Here is a 23,539-nt window from a genome sequence, read left to right on the forward strand (position 1 = left end):
TGAGTCTGTCCAAAGTTGTTTTTTCCCATGTATAAGGATCCAGATTGCAAGCTCTGAGGTTGGCTTTCAGATTGTCCTTATATCTAAGTTTGGGACATTCTGTGGTGCGGGTTCCTGTGCTTAGCTGGCTGTAGAGTACTGCCTTTGGTATGTGGGAATCCTCCATGTGAACCATATGACCGACTCTGCAAAGCTGAGTTCTGATGAGCATGTTCTCAATGCCAGGTATGCAACACTTTGCAAGAAACTCAGTGTTGGGGATTTTGTCCTGCCACCTGATGTTGCAAATACATCTCAGACAGTGAAGATGGAATACTTCTAGCTGCTTTATATGATGCCAAGTCTTACACCCATAAAGCAGTGATGTAAGAACCATCGTAGACTTTGATCTTTGTTCTGAGACAAACTCCATGCTCTTTCCGAAGTCTAGAAGACATTCAGCTGCACGTTGATCGCTTTGCCCCAGCCTCAGAACACTTTAGCCTGACAATAAGACTGAAGAAGACAGAGATATTGTATCAGCCCACCCCTGACCATATATTCCAAGACCCTACAGTCACTATCAGCTACACACCCCTCCATTCAGTACAGATGTTTTGCTATCATAGGAGTATCCTCTCCAATAACACTATGCTGGATGACTAAATCAACCATCATCTGGGGAAAGCAAGCTCAGTGTTTGGCTAGCTCACTCCTAAAGTTAAGCCTGTAGTTATAGACTGAACAACCATTGTCTTTGTTGTGAGGAAAATAATCCTAGATTCTCAAGGTTTTCCTCATAACTACAGTCGCTCAACAACATCATCTTAATGTGTTTCTTCAGTACTTTCTTCATGTTGACAACTTTCCAAATATAGGATCCCTAAAACAAGGCTCAATAGACTATCTACATCCAAAACAATAGGGTTAGGCATTACCTTTTTACTTTTGTACTCTATGAGCAGAATCTTGTTGAGGCATCAGGAGGTTTTGTCCACTGGTTGAAGAGTTGGCGAGAGACCTGGTCTCCCTCTTCACGGGAAGGCCCGCTGACCAACATGCCAATCAGGCAGTGTCAAGGCCAATGGTGGGCCTTCCGCTGGAATCAAGACCCCTTCCAAGTGAAGTCTCACCTCCGAGAGCTGCCTGCCAATCAGAGGCCAGCAGGTCTTGTGCTCAGCAGCACCACTGGGGAGGCTATGGCTCTTGCCGGAAGGACAGGCACCAGAGTCCCAGGATCACAGAGCAACACAGGCCGCAGGGAAGTAATGCGAGGGGGGTGGGGGTGTAGTTCGAAGGATGGAGATCACGGGGAGAGGGGTGTAGTGGGGTCGGCAGCAAGAGCAGGGGGTGGCTCTTAGAATGCCTCCCAGGTGAGTCCCTCGGTCAGGCATTGAGTACCTTTGACCGAGAGACCCCCACCCGCCGGAGGTGACAAGCTGGCCATAAGATTTTAGCTGTCATGCATGCTGCATGGTGGCAGGCCTGCCTACAGCTAGGTTAATACCAGCGGCAGTAGGATGAGGCCCTTAAATGGTCATTAATTGGCCACTTAAGGGCATCAATAAGCAGTGGGGTCAGAAGGTCAACTATGGGCCTTCCTGTCCAGAACTTAATTGTGGTGGAAGTGGGAAGGTGACGGAATTCCAGTATAACACCACCCTGCCCAAGTAAATGCCCTTCCTGCCTCCAAGCTCGCCACCAGTGAGAGCACAAGATTCCAGTCTATGCCTCTATTTGTTCAACTCAAGGTGCACAAGACTCATAGCACAAGAGGCCATTTAATCAATCATGTCTTTACCAGCTGTTTACTAGATAATTTTAATAATTGAAAATAAGAGCCTCATTCTTTCCTCATAGGTTTGTATTTTCCTTTGTTTCAAATATTTGTTCATTTTTCCTGATGATCCCTGCCTGAACCATTCCACGGGGCAAAGTATGCTGTATTCTAACGGCCCTCTGAGTTAAAGTATTTCTTTTAACTTCTCTGCTCATTCTCTGTGATCACCTGTTCACTGACTTCCCAGCCAGAGGATATACTCTTTTCCTATTCAGTCGATCAAGACTCTTCATGTTTTTGGAATCTCCTCTTAGCCTTCTCTGCTCCAGTGGAAATAGCCCCAGTATCTCAAATCTTTCTTCATAAAATACCTTCTCATCACTGCCATCACCCTGGAGAATCTATACTCTCTGTTCTCTAGCTTATATCTAGCTCTTTATCAGCCTCCCTTATATAATTGACACTCAAAACTGGATACAGTTCTCTGTGTATCAATGTATAATTTACTTCTTTTCTCTTATGTTCTGTGCCTCAATTCAACAAATCCAAAATTCCTATTTCCTTCTTCTGGCACCACCTACCTACACTCTAATCTCAGGAAGTTTTGGATTTAACCCTTAAATCTCCATTCATTTGTATATTTCGGTGCCATTCCATTAAGTGTATACTTCCATTTCCTGTTTTTTTTCTCTCAACTAATATCAGCCATTTGCCATTCAACTAACCTGTAAATATCTTCCTGAAATATTTTACAATTGTTTTCACTGTGTGCCAAATCTTCCATGTGCTTCTTTTCACAGGTTTATTAACTTGTCCTCCTATGCTTCAAGATTTGTGGATCTAACACATTAAGCCCTTACCACTCCTCAAGTCCTTTTTAAAGTTTTACCATCTGGTGTATATTTCTCCTCTTCATTCTTTGATCCAAAATATAATACTTCACATTTCCCCAAATTTATTTCTGTTTGACATCTACCTGCCCAATCTACTGCCCTGACCATGTCCTGCTGATATTGCTTACTGTCCTTTTCATGGTTAACCATGCTCTGAAAATATTGTGCACTGATTGGGTCATCTGTTTTCTTTTACAGCAAAAATCTGATGTACTTTGGATTGCTTAAAGAGGTGGTCCATTCAGGTTTACAGCTTGAGACTTGCTTTGTTTGAGATTATCAATGCTGTTCTATTTTCCTCATCTTTCATTACATCATAATTATTTTGCCACTTTATTAATACGGAACTCTTCAAATATAGGGTTTCATCAAAAGATGGATCAAATAGCCCTCTGAATGCCATATACTTTCATCTGAGAAAAGCTTAAATGAGAACCTAGCCTTCTAAGGACAATTGGGTAAGAGGTCAAAGGTACGTACCTAAATTGTTAATTAAATGGCTGAGGTTGGGGATAAATCAGTTAATGTACATCAGATTTTGTACTTAATACTAGGATGGGCTTTCTCATTAGCTGACGATAAGTTGATGAAAAGGAGGAAGTTTATATCATGAAAATGTGAAATATAGTTGAAGGAGGCTTAAGCATTGTATGTAATGGGAATACAGGTGTACAAGTGTGGATCATATATTTGTGGGGATAATGTATAAATGAACATTGTTCATATTAGCCTGGATTTTCAGCCCTCCCTCCACCAATTTCCAGATGGAAATATGATGAGCAGAGTTGGAAAATTGAGTGGAGGTGGCTTCTCCCATATCCCTGTTCTTTCTTCCACTCAGTAGATTTTCCACTGACAGCCTTCATTATATTGGCCCATTAATAGGTGCCATGATGTTGGAACAATTGAAATGCATTATCTGAGGCATCTTCCATTATTTAATCTATGACAACATTGGATGCAGTACTGGAAATCTCTGTTGTTGCTATAGGTGGCATATAGAGGTTATTTAAATCCTAAATGCTCCACAAACTTTTGGGAGTGATTGTTAGCAATCAGTGGGAGGATCTAGCAGTAAAGTCTTAAAAAAAAATAAAATGTGTAGAGAGCAGTGGACCCTGTAGTCAATCACAGCCAATCCTCTGCTGAAACCGATGTTCCCACCAAAATTATACACTTGGATCCAAGGACAGAAAATCAGCTAGGGTCAGGATGCATCATTACCGCATGTGGAAGTATAGCCATCCTTTAGATGTGCTCCAGTTCTGCCAAAGCTGAAAATCTAGGCCAGGGTGTATACACATGTGTAAGGTATGCTGCTGAAGATTAAATACATCACATCAACCATGAGAATTCATGTCCATTTCAGCATAAAAGCGTATTTTAGTCGATGGAAGTGTGCGGGGTCAGAAATTGTAGTGGGACTTGGTTCCACCAGGTCTTTGCTGCATTTCCACTGAGAATGAAAGGAGATGCTTCAAGATGGCCACAGAGTGGCTGGTTCCCAGCTTGTTTCAGAGTACTCAGAACTAAACGCACTATAACTGCCTTTGGGTTCACAGATTTCTGCTGCTGTTACCCACTCAGCCCTGCTGTGCATTTCCAAACTAAAGAAAATGTATAGGGGATACAAGAGGACTTCCAATCCAATAGTGGGACTTTCTACTACGTACAATTAAAATAAATACCTTCATACTATATGTAAAGTAGGGCAGTCTCAGTCCAGTTCCCATTGGATATGAGCACACAGCATAAAACGGTCATTAACTTGTATGAAGTGAGAATGGCAATGGTGGCGGACTGATACAATATGGGGTGCTTTTCTGAGGTTGGGGCTGAGGCATATTGTTTGCGATATACAGAGAGCTTACACTGCAACCAACCATCTAACCTGACCTCACCATAATTGATGATGACACTGCATTATAAACTTCATGGGCCCACAAATTTACAACAAATATAAATACAGTCACAATGTAATTATCAGGGCTTCAGACCACTCTGCTTCTTGTTAACAGCAATGTGCATCTCTTTCAAAATAATAAATGTTTAATTTTGACATGTTATTTAAGATCATTCTTGTACTTTTCAAGAAGTATTATTAGAAGTTGATTAAACCTGACATGCTGTTACACCACAGTCAGGATGAATAGTATCTGTATAATACACTGAGTGGACGTGCAGTATTTTTTGGTATTGACTAGACTGCTATTTCATTGGTAGAGTTGCACATTCCAAGACTAATCTTACACGGTGAGCCCGATAGTTACAACTGAGTTGTCTTTCCTTCCCATTTCACATATCTCATTGCCCTATTTGTCAGCTACATTCTTTCATGATGTCGCTCTTTATCTCACATGACTGGGCCCAATGAAAAGGACTACAGACAGGCCAAGCTACCAAAACTGCCTGGAACAGTGTGAGGTCATGCTGTTGGATAGCTCTGCCTGAAACTGTGGGCACCTCTAGCTCCCTTATAAATAGGTGCACAATCCTGAAGTGAAAAGGCTGGTTTACTTAGGGGATTGGTACCTCCTCCTCCCCCCTCCCCCAACATTCCTATTGCTGTGGGGTTAATAGCTATGTCATGTGGGGTCAGCAAAGACATCTGGGTCTCAGATAATATGCTTACAGTGATTACCACACATAATTGACTGACCTTACCTTATTCTTCTCCTGCCTCAGGCCACAGCTGATAGGATGAGATGCTCTAGAACAGTTCAGTTCCAGTTACTCTATTGTACCGGTGAGCAAACATTTTAGCGTGCTTTGTATGAATTACATTTTACAGGCCCCAAATGTGCGAGCTACAGCAGAGAAACGGTGACCTATTTAGAGGTATTGTGTTGCATTTGAAAAGATCCACTGCTGAAGTTCTTCTGGTAGCAGAACTCTATACTGACATACACACAAACACAGAGCCTGGAATGAAGAAAAATTTAGCAATGCATAAACATACCGCATGCCATTGTTCCGTCAGTGAGAACATTTTAAATGGTATCACAAATATTGTGGAAGTACAGAGAATGTAATGAATATCAGAATATTCTTCCTAGTATTTCTGCTTACCCTGTTTTCAGCTAATACTTTTTTAAAGAAATAAAACTCATTTTTGATCATTGTACTGTAGTGTGACATTAAACGACATGTGTTGCTGCCAAGGTACAAAAGAACATTCTGTTCGAGTTTAGAGCACCGTCCCCTCCTTTTAAACAACATTCCGAAAATTAAAAATGATACTTAATACTGGCTGCCTGAGACGGAGAATATTACGGACACCGTAATTCTGATGGGAGCGTTAGGATTTAAGAGCCATGTCCCCCACCCTTCTCCCAACTGTTTCAATTCATTCTTACAGGGTAATCAGTACGATAATAGCCACTATTCGGGAAAACAATAACCGTGTTTTATTACATCAAATTACACGAAACACATCTTGTACAAAAAAAAATCATGTATACATTTCCTCTTTTATTTGTGTGTCACTAGTGATGTTTCACGCTGCCTTCATTAATTCGGATGCAGAAGTTATCTCTAATCCGCAGCAGATTGAGTGACACTGCCCACCGAATGTAAAACACGATATCCTATTGATTCCCGTAAATCCCAAACAATGCTGTTTGCATGCTTGTTTCTGTAATAATATAGATATGCCATTCGGAATTAAAGCGCCAGCCAGACTAGTGGCAACTAATTGTGCTGCGTGTAATGAGTGCAATTTCAAATTGTTATAACCCAAAGCTTTTCTTGCAGCATATGCTAAGTGCTTTCAAGTCTTTGTGGGGGAAATAATTGATTTCTTGTGCTTTGGCCACGGGAAAATTATTATGATCTTTTTGAATAACGCTAAAGAAAGGATTGGAAATGATTTAAATTGGCATTATAAGAAGGCTGCTCTGTCAAGGATTGCATTTTTGACTGACATTCCACAAATGATGCAGTGTTTCGATTAGGCAGCGTACCTTCCAGATCTCATTTCTCAGAGGGGAAGAAAACTGTTAATTTAGTTGGACAAAACTAAGTAGTTTATAATCCAGGAGCATAATTCTGCAGAGAATATTGGACAGTTTAGAGGTTAATCACTGTCGCCTGGTTACAACAGTAACTCAAGAATTAATTCCTCCAAAGGCAAATGGCTAGCGTTTTATCAGCACTGCAGATTAGAAGTGTTAATATACAGAATAGAATGGATGCTCAAGGGCCAGTTTCCTCTTATCTACAAACTTTACAACACAGCCCAGCTACTGCACAACCTCTGCTCTTTCCATAATAAGCCCCCTCATTTTGCCTCTCGAGCAGAACTATCAAGCTTCCCCCCCACCCCCTCCCTGTCCCAAAATCAGGGTATTATAGACTGCAGCTAATTGGAAGATCACTCTAATGCATTAAAAGATAAAATGCTTTGGCTGCTGGCCTAAAGTATGGATCAGAACAATGTTGGAAGCTATATCTATCTATGTCACACTCAGAAAGATTTACATGCACACACATTAAATTGCCCAAAACACCTCTTTGTTTTGTTGCATACAAACACGTTGGGGGAGGGAAAAATAAAATCTATAAAGACACAGATACTAAACAACCTTCAAATGTGGAACAGTCTGGAAAAAATACAACAGTTTGATTCACATTATCTTTCCTTAACAGTCAATTATCGTCTCCCTTTCTGTCTTTTGTTGGTTATTTGTGATGATTAATGAAGCCGCGTTAATGGTGAAAATAATAAGTTTGCATACAGTCAGAATTATTTTTAAAGGTTGGCAACAGTGGTTAAAGATTATTGAAAGGCTTAAATCCCCTCAAGACGCAGTGAAGCAATAGCTAAAATACTTTAAAGAGTGTAATTTTAAAAAAAAAAGTCAAAGTATATTTTCATTGTAGACAAGCATTAATATAATTTTAAGGCTTGAATAAATTTACTGTCATACAATTTAATTGATACAAACAATCTAATATCAATTTGCATTTCCCCCCACACCTCCCCCTCCCCCCCATTATAGGCAAAAGTATTATTTCACTTTTGGAACTGGCTGCTGTCTGTTTTCTAACATAAAATTCATTACATCTTTTAATGGATGAGTCCTGTGAGGATTTAATTTCACGCTGAATAATAGTCGGCTGGGGGTGATTTAACCATGTGTTTGAAGTGGCACATGGGTAACAGGCTGCAGTGTACAGTATACCGGTGGCACAGCACCTACAAACCCAAAGGCAATGAACCCTCCTCACCCATCCCTAAATCATTCCTAGATCATCCGTCATTTCGCACACTACAGTGTAGATAGGTTGTCGTTACCACTTGACCTCGGTGTCGAAGAAAACATTGCTTGCACGGCGAGTGTAACAACACAAGTGAGTTGCCATTGCAACAGAATGAGAGAACGAGATGTGGAATGTTGGAGGTGCGACACCACGATGAACGTGAGGTCGAAGATGAAAAAACAAAACGCAAGAAAATAAGTTACACGCTTTTAATGTAAGAGCATGCACATTCCTAAAGGACTTTTGCTAACAGGGAGAGTTACACCGGCGGTATACATGGTCTGAGCAGTTAAGCTTACTAGTTTTCCGTGCGCAGCAAGTGTTGGTGACGATTTCAGCTGTTGGGTGCATTCATGAAATAGAAATTAATCTAATTGTAATGGATTATGTGATCTTAAAAAAACATAGTATTATTTAAAAGAAAGCTTATACAACATTCCTGAATGTGCCTTAATGAACCACTACTTTACATTTAATAGTTTGTGAAAACTTTGTTATGTGAAATTATTTCTCTATATAGGTACATCACGTTTGCTGCAGTGCCTAAAGTTGTTTTACAATTTTAACATAATCTAATCATATGCAATCAGCTTTATATCCTACAGGTTTAAATTGGTCAAAATAATTGGCATAACATATCTACCAGTCTAATTCAAAATGACATAAAATGTATTCATGTATATATGAAATTAAAATAGCTAAAAATTAGCATTTCATGCACAGAGCTAGAGGCAGATTATTAATTTTGAAGTACAATTACTGCTCAGTGTGTGTGTGTGTGTGGCATACTGTATATACCTTGTTATATAAAGTGTTGGTCTGTTTATATGTTTATGCTTTTAAAATATCAGATTACCATGAGGGAAGGGATAGTTAGTGGATTATTTGGTTCTGTTAAGCAGGCAGATGGGGTTCTTACACCATGGTAATTACACCAGATCCAAGCTACTAATGAATTAAAACATTACATCCATTTTTAATCACTCTGCCTTGCTGAAGCTGCACTATTCTGTTCCTTGGCCTCTTTATTACTGTATATTGAAGACAAATGAATCCCATTAATTCCCTGCAATTATTCCTCTCAAAGTAATGTTGTTTACATTCGAAAGTAAATTAAATCTGACTTCAATAATTTTGTACACCGAGTCCTGTAGCATCTACGTATAATCTGGCATAAATAGGTTGCTAGCTCAGTGATTTTGAAATAAAGACATTGAACGTTTGAAAATAAAAACTTGGACAACAATTTTGAAGTTGTACAGCCACACTAAGAATTGTTTTGGCTGCAAAGCAGAATAAGCAACACCCAGACATAGGTATGTTTAACTTCACACTACCATTAAATCCCATAATAAGTTTTTTAAAATTATTATTTTAAAATTAATATTTTAATAAACTATGACAGAATTCCATCGATGTCTGATTTGGTAAATGATAATCCTGGTGAATTGCTGAAGCTTAGCAGAGAATAGGCATACTGCTCTGTAAATTAGCTAGTCTCAGACAGTGGGCGGGCAGCAGGGTCACAGCTTGCCCTGGCACCTCAGGTTTTAGGGGTAAAAATGATCCATGTTCCTACTCCTGCAATCAGGCACAAGTATGGCCTTCTAGGAGATGTACAGGAGCAGCCCAGGTTATGCACGGTAGTTCCTCCAGCTGTCATTCCCTCTCTGTGAGGATGCACCTGGCCTTTGCTCATCACCAGCCAACTACAGCATGGCTGAAATCAGGACTTTGCCACATGGGAAACTGTGGCCACAAAACATATCATAGGTTCTGAGAACAAATCACACACTCTGGCAACAACTCTCGTCCCACCCTGGCAATGAGCCGACTAATGTTGTGACTTAAATGTAGGAACATCAGATGTGTTGGCTTCTTGTACACAGAGTAATTTGCAGCATTTTAAAACATATTCAATATTAACATAAACAGTACTAAATAATGGGGTTCATGCCAGCATAAGGGTAAGGCCATTGTAAGGAACTGAGGCACAATCACATCATACAAAGCTGCACATCCTTTCATTCATTTACTGAGGCAATTGCTAAAGCTGCCAAAAATATTATACCAGTCTTTAAAAATGTATTTATATGGAAGTATTAATGTTGTCCTCACAATATTGGCGACAATGTACCGCATCTAATTTTCCTCCAATGTTATATCTGGCTGAATTACAGAAATTGAAAAGACTGTATTTAAAAATGATGGTGTACAATTTAATATGCAAACACTAATTTGAATTATTCTGTGGCTGGTAGTGATTGTTCCACAGATCAGAAACATGATAATTACCTGCAGTGAGATTAAAAACAATAACTACACTTAATTATCACTCAACCCTCTGCACTGTGCAACATATTCCAGGATGGGTATAAAAGCCAGTTCTCAGAACACGCTTACACCAGTGATGGTATATTATTAGATGTTCTTTTAACTTGCACAATAACAAATAAGTCACATATTTGACTTTTACATCTATGAATATTTTTGGATAATATTCAGTCACACATGTGATATGGTATATTTATACCAATTTTGAGAAACCTATTTTAGCCTTTCCATACTTTGACAATTGGGTACTGTCTACTTGACATAGTGACCTGCATGTATCACTCCGATATTTTATTGCGCTGTTATACTATGCATTTTGGGTTAATGAAAAAAGGTTCAGCTTTCCAATGATGCAAAGTATGTGTGGTAACGCAGATGTGAAGCTGCCTCAATGGAATTCTGCAAAACAGTGCATGATATAAGCATCACTGGTGCAAAGTAAACTTTTTAAATAAAATGTTCACCCTTTTAATGGGAAAGGGCTGACTGTTTTGCAGTATCTTGGCCAGCATTAAAATGCAACCACCATATAAACAGTGCTAAATAATAATCTGTGCATGCGTGTAAAAATGTGTACAAACTTTCATTTCCCCTCATTGTAACAACATCTTAGACCAGTACCTGCATGTTAACAATGTCTATTTAATGTTATTACTTTATTATTAGTACCATTTTACAACAGTGAATCCGCTGCTCTTATGTAGTCACCTTCAGGACTGAAATAAACTGATTGTTTAAGGAAGGAAACCATTGAACCCAGGAGACAGCTCCTGCACGGAAATTTCGTGCTTTAAACCAGTCACGAGATGACTTTTAGTAAGTCCTAGGGTAGCTGCTTAATCCAGTGAAAGGTTCTGTTTCCTGTACTTATTTTTGGTAACGTTATGCTTCCACTAGTAGCTATGTCTATGTTAGCTGATGGCTGCCTAAAGTAGAAGCAGGCTCTATCCTATTTAATTGAATTGAACACCTGCTGGGTGTGAGAAAAACTACTTACATAATGGAAAACACAGGAAAAACAAGCCCAGCAATGTATTACCGAGGCTTAGTTACAATCCTCTGCTGCCCCGAGTTTCAAATCAAAGACTTCCAATGCATTGAGATAGAAAATCTTTCTCCATACCAGCAAGCAACCCTCAGCTCCACCAAGGAAGTGACCATTTTGTGAGAAATCATTATATCATTTAATTAATCATGACATCATTGAACTAAAACAGTAATTTCCCTCTCTCACATACGCATGCTCACATGCACACTAAAGCTGCACATACATTGGTACTATTTTAACTTGGATTCTTGGAGACTAGTGCCTGTAGGCCAGATCCCAGATGGATCTGGTTTACTCAGCCTAATACTAAATCTACAGATCAAACCAGCTTCCCAGAGCCTGAATTAAACAGAACCAATGTAAAAGCAGTTTAAAACTACTAGGCCATGGAAAGTGTATGAGAGGGTGTCATGTCAGGCCCAGGGCCCAGGCTCAATCATGATGTCCCCATAGACAAGTAGCATATTGACAATCACTTTTTTTTTTATTCATTCAGGATGTGGCTTCACTGGCTGGGCCAACATTTATTGCCCATCTCTAATTGTCCTTGACAAGGTGGTGGTGAGCCGACTTCTTGAACCGCTGCAGTCCATGTGGTGTAGGTACACCCACAGTGCTATTAGGAAGGGAGTTCCAGGATTTTGATCCAGCGATAGTGAAGGAACAGCGATATATTTCCAAGTCATGATGATGACTTGGAGGGGAACTTCCAGATGGTGGTGTTCCCATCTATCTGTTGCCCTTGTCCTTCTAGATGTTAATGGTCATGGGTTTTGAAGGTGCTGTCTAAGGAGCCTTGGTGAATTCCTGCAGCGCATCTTGTAGATGGTACACACTGCTGCTACTGTGCATCGGTGGTGAAGGGAGAAAATGTTTGTGGATGTGGTGCCAATCAAATGGGCTGCTTTGCCCTGGATAGTGTTGTGGGAGCTGCACTCATCCAGGCAAGCAGGAAATATTCCCTCACACTACTGTGCCTTGTAGATGGTGGAGAGGCTTTGGGAAGTCAGGAGGTGGATTCCTTGCCTCTGACCTGCTCTTGTAGCCACAGTGTTTATATGGCTAGTCCAGTTCAGTTTCTGGTCAATGGTAACCGCCAGGATGTTGATAGTGGGGGATTCAGTGTTGGTAATGCCATTGAATGCCAAGGGATGATGGTTAGATTCTCTCTTATTGGAGATAGTCATTACCTGGCACTTGTGCAGCCTGAATGTTACTTGCCACTTGTCAGCCCAAGCCTGGATATTGTCCAGGTCTTGCTGCATTTGGACATGGACTGCTTCAGTATCTGAGGAGTCGCGTATGGTGCTGATCATTGCGCAATCATCAGCAAACATCCCTACTTCTGACCTTATAATGGAAGGAAGGTCATGGATGAAGCAGCTGAAGATGTTTGGGCTGAAGACTCTACCCTGAGATACTCCTGCAGTGATGTCCTTGAGCTGAGATGACTGACCTCCAACATCCACAACCATCTTCCTTTGTGCTAGGTATGAATGCAACAAACGAAGTGTTTCCCCACCCCCCCCGATTCCCATTGACTCCAGTTTTGCTAGGGCTCCTTATTGCCACACTCCGACAAATGTGGCCTTGATGCCAAGGGCAGTCACTCTCACCTCACCTCGCGAGTTCAGCTCTTTTGTCCATATTTGAACCAAGGCTGAAGTGAGGTCAGAAGCTGAGTGACCCTGGCGGAAGCCAAACTGGGCGACAGTGAGCAGGCTATTGCTTAGCAAGTGTGGTTTGGTAGCACTGTTGATGACCCCTTCCATTACTTTAATGATGATTGAGAGTAGACTGATGGGGCGGTAATTGGCCGGGTTGGACTTGTCCTATATTTTGTGTACAGGACATACCTGGGCAAATTTCCACATTGCCGGGTAGATGCTAGTGTTGTAGCTGTACTGGAATAGCTTGGCAAGGGTGCAGCAAGTTCTGGAGCACAGGTCTTCAGTACTATTGCCAGAATATTGTCAGGGTCCATAGTCTTTGCAGTATCCAGTGCCTTCAGCCGTTTCTTCATATCACATGGAGTGAAGCGCATTGGCTGAAGCCTGGAATCTGTGATGCTGGGGACCTCTGGAGGAGGCCAAGTTAGATCATCGGTTTGACACTTCTGGCTGAAGATTGTACCAAATGCTTCAGCCTTATCTTTTGCACTGATGTGCTGGGCTCCCCCATCATTGAGGATGAGGATATTTGTGGAGCCACCTCCTCCAGTGAGTTGTTTAATTGTCCACCACCATTCACGACTGGATGTGGCAGGACTGCAGAGCTTAGATGTGATCTGTTGGTTGTTGGGATCGCTTAGCTCTGTCTATCACTTGCTGCTTATGCTGTTTAGCATGCAAGTAGTCCTGTGTTATAGCTTCACCAGGTTGACATCTCATTTTTAGGTAAGCCTGGTGCTACTCCTGGCATGCCCTCCTGCACTCTGTATTGAACCAGGGTTGATCCCCTGGCTTGGTGGTAATGGTAGAGTGGGGAATATGCTGGGCCATGAGGTTACAGATTGTGTTCGAGTACAGTTCTGCTGTTACTGATGGCCCACAGCGCTTCATGCATGTCGAGTCTTGAGTTGCTAGATCTTTTCAAAACCTAGCCAGCCCATTTAGCACGGTGGTAGTGCCATACAATACAATGGAGGGTATTCTCAATGTGAAGGTGGGGCTTCACCTCCACAAAGACTGTGTGGCGGTCACTCCTACTAATCCTGTAATGGATGGTTGCATCTGCGGCAGGCAGGCTGGTGAGGATGAGATCAAGTATGTTTTTCCCTCTTGTTGGTTCCCTTACCACCTGTTGCAGACCCAGTCTAGCAGCTATGTCCTTTAGGACTCAGCCAGCTCGGTCAGTAGTGGTGCTACCGAACCACTCTTGGTGATAGACATTGAAGTCCTCCAGAGTACATTCTGCACCCTTGCCACCCTCAGTGCTTCTTCCAAGTGGTGTTCAACATGGAGGAGTACTGATTCATCAGCTGAGTAAGGCAGTATGTGGTATTCAGCAAGAGGTTTCCTTGTCCATGTTTGACCTGATGCCACGAGACTTCATGGGGCCCAGAGTCAACGTTGAAGATGCAACTCCCGCCCAGGGCAACTCCCTCCAAACTGTATATTACTGTGCCGCCATCTCTGCTGGGTCTGTTCTGCCGGTGGAACAGGACATACCAGGGACGGTGATGGTGGTGTCTGGGACATTATCTGTAAGGTGTGATTCGGTGAGGATGACTATGTCAGGCTGTTGCTTGACTAGTCTGTGAGACAGCTCTCCCAATTTTGGCACATGCCCCCAGATGTTAGTAAGAAGGAGTTTGCAGGGTCGACAGGGCTGAGTTTGCCGTTGTCTTTTCCGGTGCCTAGGTTGATGCCATCCGGTTTCATTCCTTTTTTGTGACTTTGTAGAGGTTTGATACAACTGGGTGGCTTGCTAGGCCATTTCAGTGGGCATTTAAGAGTCACCCACATTGGAGTCACATGTAGACTAGACCAGGTAAGGATGCAGATTTCCTTCCTTAAGGACATTAGTGAACCAGATGGGTCTTTACAACAATCGACAATGTCTTCATGGTCATCATTAGACTTGTAATTCCTGATTTTTATTGAATTCAAATTCTACCATCTGCCATGGTGGGATTGGAACCCAGGCCCTCAGAGCATTACCCTGGGTCTCTGGATAACTAGTCCCACGACAATACCACTCCTTGTAGGCAGGTACGTGAAGAAAGCCCACTTGGGTGAGATATTATAGGGCAACTAAGTGTGGATTCAAAACCAATTATAAGTCATCACTTTAAAGAGAAGGGCATGGAAGCCAGTGAAAAAATGTCGGTCAGACAATTAAAAAAAAATGATATCCTTGGCGTGTTTGAATTTTTTTTAATTAGTAAGAGAAATGATCGGTGAAGCCCTTCCCCCTGTCCTTCTCCAATAATGTTTCTTTTTTGAGGACTTCTGCAAACTGGTCAATGAGTGGATAAAGTAAGTGGACTAAATAACTGAAATTTCCCTTTAGATTTGATGACTGTGGCTGAAAGGAAAGCTGTTTCTGTAATTATTTAGATAAGGTTAAAAAAAAATCACTGATCTGTCAGGAACTGCAATTATTTATGCACTATCTGGCTGCAGAAAGCAAGCCTTATTCAATCATGTTTTTAAATGATATACTAAGTCATAATTACTGCTGCACAATCTCTCTGGCCCTGAGAAACTAATTGGTAAGGTGCGGAGTCTCATTTCTTCTCAAGAACATTTAAAATTTGCAAACTTTTAATAAAATATATCTTTTAAGTTTTTGGGGAACATTTTCCCCCTGTTGAGGGGGGAAGTGCGGGAGCGGGCACAGGTGGCCGGCCTTCCCATCGGCACCCCTGGTCAGGGGGGTGCTGCCATTTTATGTGGGTGGGCCAATTTCTTTTGCGCATGCGTGCAAAAAGCGCACAGATCTCCCTGAGGCAAAGTGCTGCCTCAGGGAGATCGGCTCCGATTCAAATGTTGACAGAAAGGTAATAAAAAAAATTTCCCTTACATGTCCCCTCATGTGGTAGTCATATGAGTTGCGACATGTCCTTAACTTCTATTTAAACGTTTGATAAACATTTAAAAGCCCTCATGAAACCTCATCCCGCCCGTGGATGAGATTTCATGCTTTTTCCGAGGCCCGCCTGGGCTCCCGGCCTGCCCGCCAAACCCAAGGTTGGACGGGCAGGTCCATCAATCAAGTTAATTAGTTTTTTAATGGTCTTAATAGGCCGTTGACAGTTCAGTGGCTGCGCAGCTGATTCGGCTGCCCGCCCGCCAAACTGAAAGTCTAAATGACACAGGGTGACGTCGGGACGCATGCCCGACATATCCCTGCGTCATTTGATGCGTCGGCGAGCGGGTCCCGCCCCTGCTTGCTGACCAGAAAAACCTGCCCTTTGTTCTGATATTGTGATAGCAGTAACTGCAAACCCAAACCCCTATTCACCAAAATAGGTTATTGAAAATCTTTTTTCACACAGCGAGTGATTAGTGTCTGGAATGCACTGCCTGGGAGTGTGGTGGAGGTTGGTTCAGTCAAGGCATTCAAGAGGGAATTAGATGATTATTTGAAAAGAATGCAGGGTTACAGGGAGAAGGCAGTAGGATGGCACGAGGTGAAATGATCATTTGGAGAGCCAGTGCAGACAGGAAGGGCCAACTGGCCTCCTTCTGCACTGTAACAATTTTGTGATTCCATGAAATACATTTCTCCATTAATCCTGTGTGCATGCTCTCTACACCAAGCTTTAAATGTTATTCATATTTCCTGCGTTTTACTTCCTACTTTGCTGTCTGTGAAAATGCTTCAATCGGATTGGTTGAACAGTCTACCTTTGGCAGAATGAGCCAGATTCAAACTCTGATGAGGACATCTAAGCTCTAGTGCCAACTAAAGCATTATGGGCAGCTTTCTTCAAGGTCAGCAATGAGTTCCGTCCCTTTGTCCTTGACCGCAAAATCTGGGTCACTAGCTTTCTTATGAAGCTATTGTGCTTTTTATTTTAAAAGTAAGATTAAATAATTGATTGCTTACATGGCCACTTGACAAATAAATAATTTAATTCTGTTACGTTTTAGCTTAACTTAAGGCTGAGCTCCATGTCAAAGTTACACATTTTTCAGTGTTTGATCTGCTTTTCAGTTTCCAAAATATAGATGTCTTCTTATTTGTTTCACGAATATCATGCTGCCACCGAGAACCTCATAGTAACAAAGTCTATTACTACAAAGCTCCCATTATAATCAGTTTATCCCTACTTGTGACTGAAGTTCCATTACAGTCAATAGATGAAGTCAGACTGTGGTAAATTGCTAGCCTGATAAGAATGACTAGGTTATTTTCCAAGGTTTTTAATAATTAGGTTATTGATTTTAATTGGCAAACTGCATTCTTGATATTGGTTGATTGTTCAAAATATGCTGTCCTACACATTTGATTTGATCCCTGATCCCTAAATTCTGTTGAATTCAGAGACCAAATTGAGCAAGGCTGTCTTGAGTTCAATCTGAGTTATATAAAGAACTACATCTATAAGCCCAATTGTCTAATACATCTCATATCGAGAAAGAATCTGTTTCAGGAATGCAGCCTTGCTGCACTTTCCATCGAAGTTCAATACGACATCTCCAATTTTAATTCATTCTTCCCTCAGATTCATCCTTCCTCCTACAATTTACAACATTTTAAAGCCCAAGCTTGGTACCATCTAACATACTATTTATTAATTTATCTTCCTTTCTCTCTTACTCTTTTCAACCTTCATGATGCCTTGTGCAGTGGACCATGACCCTTCACTCTAGGTTTCTCAGTAATAATTTTTAATAAAAAGATGCCATTGGTTGAAATAATTTCTCAGAATTTGAATCCTGTTATGTTGGCACTAAATAGCACTAATGGTGTAATTAGTGGTCCTGGCATGATTTAGCAGCATGGAAATGGAGTTACTGAATGTAATTAATCCATTAGCAGCAATGTAGGATTTCTGTGCCCTGCCACTATTGATGGGTCAGAGAAAGGGAAATCTGCCCAATGATAATGTTTTTTCACCAGTGCACAGCTGGAGCCTAGAAATAAAGTCCACCTGTGTGTTTGCATAGTAGTGGAAGTATGCCATTATTCCTGTATTATACCAATCAAAATCTAAGGACAACATGAGGCTAAATCCCAAACAGTCTTCTTACTGTTATCTGATAGTATAGTTCTAACTGTAGAATTTCACATCACATCACATCGCTGAATAAAATTAAACTTTTATGTTGGATTCACTCCAGATTGCAATTAGCATCTTAACTGAGATTGTTCTTAATGGAAGAGAGAAAACCTGTTTAATTCTTTTGCAAGATCGAAAGGTATAAGTTTTGTTGTATTTTTCCGATGATGGCTAATTGACCTGAAATGCTAACTCTGTTTCTCTAGCCTTAGATCTGCCAGACCTGATGAAGAATTTTATTTCAGATTTCCCGATATTTTGGTTTTTGCTGAATTTTTCAATTCTTTATTCAATATTCAAAAAACATTATGGAATGAAAAGACGGTTCAGTGTCATGCACAATTGATTTAAAATACAGGTGCTTCACCAGTGGTTGTCATTTGTTAAATATAAATCTTCAGCCGCACAGTATTACCATATCCCAAAAATTCATCACCAGTGCGATATCCTAACTGGGGCATCGTCATTTCACTATCCCAAGTGCGTATCACAAATACAATGGCCCACCAATGCTTCATCACTGTAATATCTCAAGCTTATTTCACTATTGCCCAGTCAGCAGTTCCCAAACTGTGGGTCACGACTCTAATTGGGAAACATTGAATGGGGTTGTGAGAAATAATATCATGTTAATCTCTCACCCCCTCATATTGTCCTGGCAGTGGGAAGTTAACCAATCACAAGACAAACTCCTGAACTTTGATTGGCTGCAGTGGATCTGATCAGGCTACGACATAACTGCGCATCTACATAAAAACGTCAGAGGTTTCCCTGAGTGACTTCTCAGAGCAGTGGCAATGGAAGCAGATGCAGATATAGCGATTGACAGCAGTCCACTTACCAAGGGCCCTTATGGGTTAGAACCCGATTACATAGGCCTGAATTTCACGCTTGGCGTGTGCATCAAGTTGGCGAGCCCGGAGGTGGACGTATAATTCGCTCCTGGGTGAGATTGGGTTTCCAATGCAATTTCATGCTTGGTGGCCAATTAAGGGCCACCCAGCATGAAATGCATCTGCTCAATGGTCGGAAAGGCCAGACCAGGGCGGGGAGCCTGTCGAGTGCTGGGTCCAATGGCGACCCAGTGGGGGATTTAAAAGCAGCAGTGGCAGCTCCCTGAAGGCTGCCAGGGGACACTTGTAGCTTTGGAGTTGTTTGACAAACGTGTTTTCTGAGCTGCAATGACATCTGGACCTGCTGGGCATGCCAGGTGGGAGGGCAAGTCCTGTTCTCGGATGAATGCCTAGGAATCCTTCTGGAGGAGGTCAGTACCAGGCAGGAGGTCCTCATCCCCAGGGATGGCAAGAGGAGGCCACTGCACCTGACCAAGTACGCATGGGCAGAGGTGGCAGCCCAAGTCACTTGGTGCCCAGAAGATCTCCCATGTTGCCAATGACCACCTGTGGCCAGTAGTGCTGTGAGGGCTTGCAGGTCCAAACGTATCCCCAGCAGAAGCTGGTTAATCCGCTGGAAGCCGCTCTCCATGAGAGTCGCCAATCTCTCCATGGAGGAAGCCTGACGCTCTGACATGAGGTTCATGCCATCACTGATGCTCCGCCTGGATTCCTCCACCACGGAGACCAAGTGAAGCACACTCTCATGCAACGCTCCCAGATGCTCCCGCGCACCCGGCCGCTTTTCCTGGAGCTGCTGCATGGTGGACAGCTTCGGAGGCACATCATCATGGCCCGACTCAGCATGTGCCTGGTCCCCTGCAGTCCTCCCGCTGCTGGAGCCATCGGCACTCTCTGTCTCTGCCATCTCCTCCAACGATTGTGAAGTGCCCTCTCCACTGTGCCCTGGGACACTAGCCGATGTTACAATTCCCATCGATGTAATAGTCGCTGCGCTGGTGCCTGCCTCACAGAAATGGTGTGATGCAGGTGACAATTCATACCCCTCAGGTGTGAGAGAGGGCATCTGGATGTCCTCATAGCGGCCATGCTCTGATGATGCTGAAATTAACAACAAGGACAGTGGATCAGTTAGCGTGCACACAGTGACACAATTCATCCCTTTCCCCCCAGACTCATAATGTGCTCAACCTTCCAGAACCTAAGCAGACGAACATTGGTGGGGTGGTAAATAGTCAGGAGGAGGCCCAAACATTACAGGCGGATACAGACGGGCTGGTCAGATGGCCTAAGGAATGCCACTTGGAATGTTATGTGGATAAGTGTGAGGTTATGCACTTGGGCAGGACAAACAAGGTATGGGAATACAGGAGAAATGGTAGGACCGTGGAAATTCAGGACAATTACAGGGACCTTGCTGGGCAGACCCGTTAAGGTAGCAGAACAGGACCATAAGGCGTTTAACAAGGTAAAAGCCAGACTTGCCTTTATTAGCTGAGGAATAGAATGCAGGAAAAGGGAGGTCATGTTGCAAGTGCAGAAAACGCTGTCGAGGCCACAGCTACACTTCTGCGTTCAGTTGTGACCTGCGCTTCATGGGAGGGATGGGATTGGAGTGGAGAGAGTGCAGAGGTTCCTGACCAGGATGCAAGCTGGCCTGGAGAGTTGGAGTTATGAGGAAACATAGCATACACGGGTGACATTTGCTGTGGAGCACAGGAGATTGACAGGTCACATTATTGAGCTTCATACCGTTATGAGGGGCAAAGACTGGGTGGACAGAAAGCAACATTTCCCCTTGGCGGAAGGATGACTAACCTGGTGGCATTTATTTAAGGTAAGGGGCATGAGGTTGACAGGTGAGGTGATGAGGACCTTTTGGACAGAGTAATGTGGGATGTATTGGCTGAAAGGGTGGTGGAGGTACAAGATGCAATAAGTATTTGGATGTGCAGCAGCGATGCCGTGGCATGTTAGACCATGGGGATAGTAGTTAGAAATGGGATAAGACGAATTTGGAAGGTGCTAGACACGCGCATCCTCAAAGGGCTGAGGGACCTTTGTGTATGACCCACACGTTTGCCTCTATCAGCATGTGAATGAACAGTGTTGCTGTATTAATGATTGCAGCAATCATCAGTGCTTTGGATGGTGGGGAGACAGAGCAGATGAGACTGTGGGCCTCAAATACCTGGCCGCTGCACCCCAGCCTCACCGACACCTGCCGACCTGGGCGCTTGGTGGGTTTCCAACTCCAGGGCCTGCTGTTCGAAACAGCTCAGGATGACAAGCTGGGCCTGGCCATCACCAGTGTGTGAACGTTTGTGCACGTGCATATTTTTCTCCTGCAGAACAGAGAACACCATTTATTGGGCCTGATCGCTCATGTACTCTGCACGCGCACGCCGCACCCCAACCACAGTGGCCCACCTGAGGCCTCCAGTGGCTCCTGTCCACACTACTGGTGATCAGTCCGCAGAAGATAGTACGGCTGCTCCCAAACCCCTCCCCCAACGGCCACCTTGGACACATTTGGCGTCCATCACTTTGAATAACACACGGGTCTTAGCGCCCATATCAAGGAGGCACAACTAGGTTTGGCGCTGAGGCCAGCAGATGGCTCTTCGCCACGACACCTTGAGGCTCCCCTTCCACCATCTCATCACCATGAATAAGACATGTGTTGGAGTTCTGAGTATGGGGCTAGCTGCATCTCCTGCAGGTTGCCCCCAGACTACTCAAGTGCGATGAAGACCAACACATGGGAACAACCCATCTTCTCATGAACCACTCAGGCTGATGTAAGCATGGGCACTATCTGTTTGCCCACCCAGCATGCGACAAATGCCCAACATGAGTCAATGCAGTCCAGACAGTAAGACATTGGTGGGGGCGGTGGGGGGTGGGGTGGGGGGGGGCTTCTCAAAGGCTAAGGCTACCTGCTGGGTTAAATGCCCAATGCCAACATGGTACTCACCCTTCCAGAGTGCAACAAATCATTGAACCGCTTGCGACACTGGATCCACGTTCGGCGCGCCACATCCCGGGAGCTGACCACCTCCGCCACCTCCTCCCAGGCACGCTTCATCACATGGGGGGCCCTCCTCCTCCCATCCTGGGGAAACAGGGCCTCTCGCCGTGCTGCCACCTCCTCGAGAAGGGCAGCAAGGCAGTCATCAGAGAAGCGAGGGGCACATTGGCCCCCCCGCTGGCCTACCCTGCAGCCTGCCTTCCTCCTCTGGCCTTCCCTCTATGACAACTTGCTGTGCAAACCCCCGGTGGTGCCACCTGTCACTGGCCATGGCGAACAGCCTAAAGGAGGCTGCCTGGCCTTTTTTTATACACACTGCAAGGTCCCCATTGGACCCAATGGTCTGTACACACCCGCCACAATTTTAAAAGTCCTGCTCTCCAAAGGAGTGTGAAATGCGCTGGGCGGGCCTTTATTGGCATGGCCATGATAGCTTCAGCTCCGCCCGCCAAATGGAAAATTTAGACCCTGGAGTCGTCCATTAGGTGGCAGATGCTGGATGTCCAGTGGGATGCGCGAGAGGATCTGGCGGAGATTCCTAAGGGTTTGAGTGCCATGGTCTCCATCATGGAGGAGTCCATGTGGAGCATGAGCACTGCGTTGACCCTCAGCACTGAGCACACAGCCCCCTCCATTGAGAGAATGCCGACTCTCATGGAGAGGCAGCTCCAGGACCAGAATCAGGGGTTCCTGGGGTTGCGCTCAGACCTGCAAGTTCTCACACAGGCAATGGCCTCAGAAGGTCTCTGTCAGTGTGGGAGATGGATGAGGCACCTAGTATCTCTGCTAGGTGCCCGTCCATCAGTAGCGAGCAGGGAGGTCCAGACCAACCTCACGCTCGCACATGAGCTGCTTGTTGTCTCTGGGGGCTCCTTTTCAGGGAGCTCTGGATGATGCCAGCAGCTCCTCTGCCCCACTGCCAGTGACCTAGGCATCTGATGAGGCTGCGATGACTGAGGAGTGCCCAGCCCTGGCGCTGGACTCCCTCTCCCAGGCGGGGCAGCACAGGCTTCACTGGCCAGAGGACAACCGCCAAGGTCATCAAGGCCAACAAGACAGCAGAGTCAGCAGGCTGTCTCCAGTACCGCTGCCAGCGAGGTGGGGGGTCACCAAGACACAGCACTCACAAGCGTAAGTTTAAAGGCACTGTGAGCACAAGAGGAACTTTTCACAGGTGATCTTCTGTCCTGCCATGTTTGTTTCCTGCTGTGACCATTAACACCTTATATTGTTGTGTTCTTTTTTCTGTGAATGCCAATATTATATGAATTTTACTTTTGTGTTAATGGCCTGAGTATGCTTCACTTGTTTTGTAAGTGCAGGGCACGCCAGTATCTCATGCTGGATGTAAGTGGCTCTAAACTTTATTGCACAGGTACTGAGTGGACTTCGGGTTCAATGCAGTGGGGTATTTCAAACATCTGCCGCAAGAGGATCAATGAACTCCATTCTGCCAGGGTAAGTCACTCTTCTCATCACTCTCAACTCACACAGCCTCAAACCCATTACACATGCACAGGGATCTCACTCCACTGCCAGTTCAAGGGACATCACCATTCACTCTCTCACACACACCTTCATTGTTCTCATCCCATCCACGGGACCACTCACCACCCACACAGGCC

This window comes from Cetorhinus maximus, chromosome 14 (genome assembly GCF_964194155.1).
Source record: "Cetorhinus maximus chromosome 14, sCetMax3.hap1.1, whole genome shotgun sequence".
In the NCBI taxonomy this organism is placed as follows: Eukaryota; Metazoa; Chordata; class Chondrichthyes; order Lamniformes; family Cetorhinidae; genus Cetorhinus; species Cetorhinus maximus.